The sequence below is a fragment of the Lactuca serriola genome, chromosome 5, assembly GCF_051521515.1.
Source record: "Lactuca serriola cultivar US96UC23 chromosome 5, Lser_US96UC23_V15, whole genome shotgun sequence".
NCBI lineage: Eukaryota > Viridiplantae > Streptophyta > Magnoliopsida > Asterales > Asteraceae > Lactuca > Lactuca serriola.
Window position 1 is genome coordinate 245,985,524 of NC_136412.1, and position 8,887 is coordinate 245,994,410.

General features: G+C 36.1%; 1 long non-coding RNA gene across 1 annotated transcript; it reads left to right on the forward strand.

The window, feature by feature from the left end:
* Positions 1–1,094: 1,094 nt before the first annotated feature.
* LOC145051534 (uncharacterized) lies at positions 1,095–2,825 on the forward strand. Its single transcript, XR_013683682.1, has 3 exons — positions 1,095–1,450; positions 1,803–1,871; positions 2,479–2,825. It is a non-coding gene; the product is annotated as an uncharacterized LOC145051534 (long non-coding RNA).
* Positions 2,826–8,887: the final 6,062 nt, after the last annotated feature.

Genomic DNA, 8,887 nt, shown 5'->3' on the forward strand with positions numbered 1-8,887 from the left:
ATATTGTTATTTGATTAATATAAGTCATAAATTAATTGGTATTAGTTTGGTGACTTAAAGAGATTAATTAAATAAGAGGGTATAAACTGTCAATTGTTTGATAGTTAAACTTTAGACTGTAAATCCATATTGGATAGGGGTGGACGGATTCTAGAAGCTAAAGGATAGCTTAAAATCGTCCAAGGCTATCTAAGGAATGGATTTGAATTGCTTTAAGAGAAGATTATCCAACTAGGGTTTAAGTTGTAACCCTTAAGGAGTCTACAAGTATAAATAGACCCTATGGCAAAGGGAAATCGACACTTTATTGAAAGTAGAGAACCCCTGGCCAAATTCCCTCCCCTCTCCTGTAACGCCCGGGTTTCAGGGCTAAGCATTTTTGTCAATGTAATAGTCTAGGTCAACTCTTGTAACTCTTTTTGAAATAATAAAGATGAAATATTTGAGTATTATGTGAATTATATGTGTTTATTATTTAATTATAAATGTATAATTAATAAAGAATAAAAATGAGCGTCAAAATTAAAGTGTGAGATAATCCCGATATCTCTACATAAAGTTGTAGAATATGTCTCAAGGTTTCCGTTCATATAAGGAACGCCGAAATCCAAGTTATAACGAAGAAGTTATGACCCGTCGAAGTTTCACGACAGAACCGGCACGATACCGGGAAGCGTGAATAGTGAATTTACGATAGAGCGAGATTTAGCCTTAGTGATCTAAACGAAAGTCGTAGAATATGTTAAACTAAGAACATCGATAAAAAGAACGCCCAAATCTGACTTCGTATGAAGAAGTTATGAGATTTTAAACAGACCAATCCTGTCCCGGCTTGTTAAAAATATAACTTTAAAAATAAAGTCAAAATTAGCCGACGGAGTCTAAACGAAAGTTGTAGAGTACGTCTTCACCTACGCGTGGATATAAAGAACGTCAAAAACGGAGTTCGTATGAACGAGTTACAAATTATAATAGCATATTTACGTATTAAAATAAAGTATAAATCATGTATACGTACACATATATATACATATGTATATATCATTAGAAAGGTATCGACGATGCGGTCATTATAAGACTAATGTTGAGTTCTTTCGACATTAGCTTAGTACAAATATCATTAAATCCATTTATAATAGTATTATAGAGGGGTGTTTAGTTGTTTATATAACTAAAAGGTCATTAAGTAATTATGGAGGGTAGTTTTTGAAAATTCAATTAGTATAAATAAGAGCCTTGGGCTCTCATATTTCTTGCACCATTCTCTTGATTCAAGAGTCTTTCTCTCCTTATCCCCCGAGCATTTCGGTCCCTCGTGATTCGACTTCTCTTTCTGTAGCTTAGTATAGTAAGGTGAGCGCTGAAGCGCTGCACGAATCTTTCTTAGAAAGATTCAGCGACGAAGTTCTGCCCCTGCAGAGCCCGACTCCTAGCTAAAACCCCCTTGTAAGTAAGTTATGCTTACCTTATTTTAATATAGCTTATATTTAAAATTAGTATTGTTATTATGAACTTATAATAAATATCTGAGCTATTATTATAACTTATATAAGTATCGTTATAATATATTTTTTTAACTACTCACGGTACGGGGAATCTGGTTTAAAGGGCCGCATAGGGTTGTTGGATTTCAGAAGTGCTATATGCCAAAATGGTCCTGCCCTCCGGTGTTTTATGTCTGGCCCCTGTCTGTACATAGTGGTTGGAAAATATTGTTTAACGCTTATATAATAATAATAATACTAAGACTAATAGTTGGTCACGGTAAATATTAGACTAAAATTTAGCGATAATAATGTTAGGTTTCGTCGAAGGAAAATAGAATCGTTAAAAGCAAGCGCTGCCCGATTTTGGAATCATCACCTTAACAAGTGAGTGCATAGTTACTTTCAGCTTACACATAGATATGAAGTATTTTAAATAAATTACGTGCTATGTGTGCATATTATCTGAATACTTGCTATCTATGTTGGATGAACATTGTTATACATGTTTTCAATGATTTAAACTGTATATGTATTTTATATCTACGAAAATGTTGGGGTAAAACATGGGTAGATGTAATAGCTGATGTGTGATAAAATGATGAGAGGCCTCGATGTTGATGTTGTTGTTTCTGTCATCTAGCGGAGTATGGATGACGACCACGGACTCTTCTAGACAGTCCAGTGGAACGCTAGCAGGCTCGCAACCTGTAGGTGTTTGTGAACGACGTGTTCACCGGTGTACTCCATCCCCCACATGGTTGCCTTTAGGACATTTATTGCTGAGGAATCCCCTTAGCAGTAGTGTCCGTCCCGATGATGATCCTTAGGCTAGGTCCCTTATGATAGGTGTTTAGGGACGTAAAGTGAGGATAACGGGAACGGGTAATCGGGTTATTGTTGATTGAATTAATAAACTTATTTATTGTGGGTTGAAAACCCTATGTGCTCACCAGGCTCCCAAGCCTGACCCACTCAGTTTTATGTATTACAGGTAGTGGCGCATGAGCATAGGTGTGATGTTTTGGACGAGGGATTACGGATATAGGCCTGTAGATATGAAATAATGTAGTAAGGCTTATATTGTACTGTTTATGCTTTTGATCTGTACGAACATGACATCCCGAGTCTTTTAATGAAATACATTTCTATGGAAATGCTTTTGATAAATCTTTATCATATTTTTGTTTTGGGACAAATTCCGCAACACTTTCATTTAAAATGTAACTCTGATTTTTAAACAAAGCATAAACAAACCGGTCTTTTGTGGCCGTGATTTTGGGGATGTCACATCTCCTCTCTCTCAAATCATCCTCCTTGCTATTTGGTGTTTGTAAGCCATTAGAGGAGTTACAATTGTGACTCTAGAGCTCCAAGACAACAAGATCAAACAAGAGATTCAAAGGTATGATTCTAGATCTGTTTTGTATTGTTCTTATACCTAATTATTCATTAGAAGTCTTGGATTCAAAGAATGTTTAATTAGAAAGTCAAGATCCAAGCATTAGGGTTTTGCATGCGCACATAGGAAAGTTCTTATGGCTAAAACCAATCAGTGGTATCAGAGCCTAGCTTGGTTTCTAATAAATTGTTGCTTGTTTGTTTGAAACTTAACTGCAAAATTCGATTTTTATGTTTCTGAGTCATGGACTCGGCGAGTTGGCCTGACTCGGCGAGTCCGTTGGTGCACTCGGCGAGTCCAAGCGTCAGGGAATGGCCAGATTCGGGATTTCTTCATGATTATCTTATGGAAACTTACCTTAATCATATTAGATCAACCCTAATCCGATTTTTTGATATATATGACTATAATCTTGATCTAATTAAATATATTTATCAGCTAATAAAATATTTAATTTCCTTATATGATAATTAATTAATTTTTTTGATTAATTTGGTAATTATCTTGCAAGAAATCTTGAATAAATCAAATATGGATAATTAGGAAATTAATTGTTAATTAGAATTATTTGTTATTTGATCCTCCAGGTTTTAAATGTTTAAAACTTGTCCTCAAGTTTTGATATTTATGTATTGTAATTAAAAGTTTTAATTTAGACAATTTAAATTTCAAACCCTAAGTTTTAAAAGTTAAAAATATAACCATATACTAATATAATATTACAAGATTAATATATATATATATATATATATATATATATATATATATATATGTATAACTAAAATGCTAGTCTTACTATTAGTAGGCCTCATTCACGAAGCCGATCTATAAGGTGGGTATAAGGTTGCGGCCTATAAAATGGCGCTTAATGGGTGTACACTCACACCCACCGCTTGCTTGATCGGTGGAGGGTCGTTAGCCGAACGGGTATGATAGGGCAACCTCATCCTCTCATTAAAAGTATAATATGAAATACAAAGTAACTACACATTTTAAAATTTCCCAATCTTAGTTACTTTAGGAAAAGTGAATTGATGCAATCCCATGAAATTACACTTTGCACCCTTGCTAAGAAGTTATTGGAGCGTGTGTGGTTTACCGGCACACTAATTGGTTCTAAGCAAATGTGGCAAAGGGTGATTCATTGTTTATCATAGTTCGATGGAGCGTGTGTGGTTTACCGGAACATCGAATAGGCGATCGTTACAATGAAGGCACCATGTGAATTTGCATGGTAATTCACACCCGCTTTGTGATCCTCGGTATCCCAGTCACAAACAAGAGGGGCATATCGAGATTTAAACATGCCATTGAATAGTTTCAGTGAATCTCATCCGAACCTAGGAATTCTCAATACATTTAGGACTTATAGTTAGTTTTTTTATGGTGGAGAATTAGTGAATCGTCATTCACTTACCTTCATATTATTTGCATGTTGGATTACGGCATCCCTTTTCTAGTATGTAAATGTTATTGTTGGATCCTAGCCCTAATTTTCTTATTGGGTGATAATTAGGGATTCTTATTCTAATCTATCTTTGTCCTTTTTTTTCTAATCGTAGATGTCGAACGCTAACAACGCTGCTGCTAGTTCTTTCACGTTGATGAGCCTTTGCCAAAAGGTCACCTTCGATGGAACGAACTTTAGCGAATGGATAAGATACATTCGCACCATTGCTCGCTATGAGGACAAGGAGTATGTCCTTGGTGAGAAGCTCGAGAAAATCAACCCCGAAATCGCTACTCCAGCCGAAATCACCGCTTTTGAGACTCATGAGCGAGATGCAACGAAGGTACATTGCATCATGATTGCTACCATGAACTCCGAATTCCAAAAGTCCTACGAGGACATGTACCCGTACGAGATGCACCAAGACTTATTGGAGAGATACCACCAGAACGCGAGACAAGAGCGTTACGAGATTTTCTCTAACATGATTTCTGCTAAGATGGGTCATGGAGAGTCTCTTACCGTGCACCTGCAAAAGATGCAAAGGTATGTCGACCGCTTCACAAGTTAAATGTTGACTTTGGGGAAGACTTGGCGATCGACATGGTGCTTCACTCTTTGCCTCCGATGTACAATCAATTTAGGATGAACTACCACATGAACAAAGAGGAGGTCAACCTAAGCAAACTCCAAGGTCTCTTGAGGGTCGCTGAGAGCAACTTCAAAGACAAGTCTATTGCACCAACTCCCAATCCACCCGCTGGTCCTGTCTTGGCTATTAGTCAAGGAAAGGGAAAGAAGAGGAAGGCTTCGTCTAAGAACTATCACAAGGTTAAAGCCCAAGATGGTGCCTCTTCTAGTGGGACCAAAGTTGATCCTGCTAAGCCCTGCCCTAATCCTAAGAGGCAGAGTGCCACCACTGCTACAAGATAGGACATTAGAAGAGAAGCTGCCCAGAGTACCTGCAAGCCATCAAGGAAGGAAAGATCAAGCCATCTTTCGCAGGTATATACACAATTAAATCTAACGATTCTAATCATGCTATTTCTTGGGTTCTTGACACCGGTTGTGGTTACCACATTTGTGTTGGATTAGTGTCTAAGTCCATAACTATTTTGGTATGTACTTGACCCGATGGTGCATGGTCCTTTTGGGTTGCCTTCACCAAAGCAACTTGATTGGAGAAATAAATAGAGAGGGAGGTTATTATGATTTATTAATATGTTATAACAATAATATATTAAAGGAGAAATCATATTTTTTTAATTAATATTGGTCAATAATTAATTAAGAATTAATTTTGTGATCAAGTGTAATTAATTAAACTAGAGAGGCTGAATTTTAATTATGTGATAGTTACGAAATAAGGTAAGGATTATCTTAATTATAGGGTGAACGAATTTAAGGAGATAATGCCTTAGAATTCGACTAGGATAAGGGTTTCTAAGACTTATCTTATGGTTGCTTGGTGGGCAAGCAACTAGATAAGGATAAGGACTAAAACCCTAATCTTTACACCTATCTAAACCCCCTAAGGCTCATGAATTCGTCTAAGCCTTCCCAAGAAGTCCTAAGGACGAATTTCCACCTCTCTCCTCTCTCTTTATACCTTCTCCATTTGCTCTTGGTGTTTGTAAGCCATTAGAGGAGTGACATTTGTGACTCTAAGCATTCCAAAGTCAATTGAAGGAGGAATTGGGATTGTTATTGCTACATAACAATCAAGGTAATATCATAAACCTAATTATATGTTAATATTGATTTCCATATGCTAGAATTAGGGTTTATAGTCTTGGATTCAAAGCATGTACAATAGAGAAACCTAGATCCAAGCATTAGGGTTTGTATGAGCACATATGATGTCTTATGACCAAAACCCATCAGTGGTATCAGAGACTTGATTGGTTTCTATTGTATTGATGCTTGAGATGTTTGAAAAAAATTCGATTTTTGGTGTTTTGCTTGATGGACTCGGCGAGTCCCACTGTGGACTCGGCGAGTTGCCCCTACTCGGTGAGTTGCCCCTACTCGGTGAGTTCCAAAGGGTGACTCGGCGAGTCGGTGCGTTAGACAGAGGTATATTCGGGATTTCTTGCTGTTTTTGCTTATGGATAGTTACCTTATCATGTTAGATCAATATTAATCTGATTATATGATATATTTGACTATAATTTTGATCTAATTGAAGATATTTATCAATTAATAAGATAATTGTTTCCTTATAAGATAATTGATTAATTATTTTGACTAAATTGATAAATTGTTTTGCAAGAAATCATTAAACAAATCAAATATGGATAATTATGTGATTAAATGTTAATTTAAATTATTTGTTATTTGATCCTTGTTGTTATGAAAAGTTTCATATTTTGCCCTTTAGGTTTTATAGTTTAAATTTGAACCCAAAGGTTTTGAAATTTAAATAGTTGAAACCCTTATGTTTTGAAAAAGGTTTCAAAACTTGCCCTCAAGTTTTGGAATTTAAATTTTGATGTGTATTTAAATTCTAAACTCTAATGTTTGAAATATTTCAAAACTTGCCCTCAAGTTTTGGAATTTAAAAGTTGATTAAAAGTTTAATTAGGAATGTTAAATTCTAAAACCCTAGTATTGTTTTGAAAAAGTTCAAATCACACCCTTATGGTTTTATTAATTAATTAAGGTGTATAATTAAAAGAGGTTTAATAAATCCATAAAATTTTTGGTTTACAATTTAATTGAATTAAAGGTATAATTGTTAAATTTGACCACCTAATATTTTAAAAGTATAAAATACACCCTATACTATATATAACATTAAAAGTCTAACATTATATATATGTATGAGTAAAAGTCAGTCTTACCGTTAGTAGGCCTCATTCACGAAGCTGGTCTATGAGGGGTGTTTAAGGAAATTGCCTATAAAATGGCGATTGAATGGGTATCCACTCTTACCCACCGCACTCTTGACTAGTGGAGGGTCGTTAGCCGAACGGGTAGGATAGGACGAAACCTTCCATTATAAGTATAATGAATTATCAAAGTAACTAAATGTTTTTATAAAATTCCCAATCTTAGTTACTTAGGCAAAAGTGAATTGATGCAATTCCATGAAATTACACTTTGTGCCCTTGCGAAGACATTAGTGGAGCGTGTGTGGTTTACTGGCACACTAAATGGTTCTAAGCAAAGGTAGCAAAGGGTGACTCAATGTTTGTCATAGTTCGGTGGAGCGTGTGTGGTTTACCGGCACATCGAATAGGTGACTATAACAGGTGAGGGAACCATGTAAGTTTGCATGGTTATTCACACCCGCTTTGTGATCCTCGGCATCCCAGTCACAAACAAGAGGGGCATATCGAGATTTAAACATGCCATTGAAAGTTCAATGAATCTCAAAGAATCTAGGAGTTTTCATAGATTTAAAACTTAAATTTCTTTTCGTTTTTCGTGGTGGAAATTAGTGAATCGTCATTCACTTACCTTCAAATGTTCTGAAATTTGGGTTACGGCATCCCTCTCCCGAGTTGTAGAATATTGTGGTGGGTCCTAGCCTTAGTATCTCATTTGGGTGATTTACTAAGGACTTATTCAATCAACTAACTTGAATTCGTTTTCTCCCGTTTTGTAGATGTCAAAGTTCGACAACTATGGTTTTCCCAAATCCCGTGGAACAAGCATTCCACATGAAGATGATATTCCATGATTCAGTCGAGGAACAAGAGATCATACTTCACTTCCTCCTCCTCCTCAAATTATTCTCCCTAACCCACAAGTTTAAAGGCTTGAAAAGTTCAAGATCACTCAAGCCCTTTTGGCAAGTAAACATAAAGAAGGAAAGTCAGTGTGTGCACACGTCCTAGGGATGAAGTCGCACATTGATAGGTTAAGAATGTTGGGATCCATTGTCTATGAGGAGATGGCTGTTGATTGGGTTCTTCAGTCACTTCCTAACTCATATAGTGAGTTCGTAAGAGATTACTATATGATGAACCGCGACGTGACCCTTATAGATCTCACCTATATGCTTATTGCTGCTGAATCAGCAATGGTTTGGCGCAATAGAAAAGCAAAGTTGATTGGTGAATCTGCCTTCAAGACCACTATGGGTATAGACAATGGCAACGAAAGACATGCTATGATCGAAAAGTTTGATCATAAGAGAAAGGCAATGTCTAAAGTAGTTCCATGTCATGTTCCAAAAGAGTCAATTTGCTTTTATTGCCAAGAGAAAGGGCATTGGAGACGAAGCTGCCCCATTTACCTAAGAGATCTAAGAGATGGGAGAGTCGAAACGTATGGCTCTAATATAGGTAAAATCCACTAACTAACTCTTTTAAGCTTCTATTCTAGATTCTTAATTCATAATGTGATAAGATTACAATTGATGTTTTGTAGAATCGAAGAAAAGAAAGGGAGCTTAAAGGAAGAAGTGAGCAGAATCTAACCATGAAGGAATGGATTTCGATCGCATTTCTCGAAGATTAGATTCTTAAGCTACTACTTAGAGTTAGAGTTAGATTGCTAAGAAAGATGTATTAGCATAAGTTTTTCAATGAGTTACATTGTAAG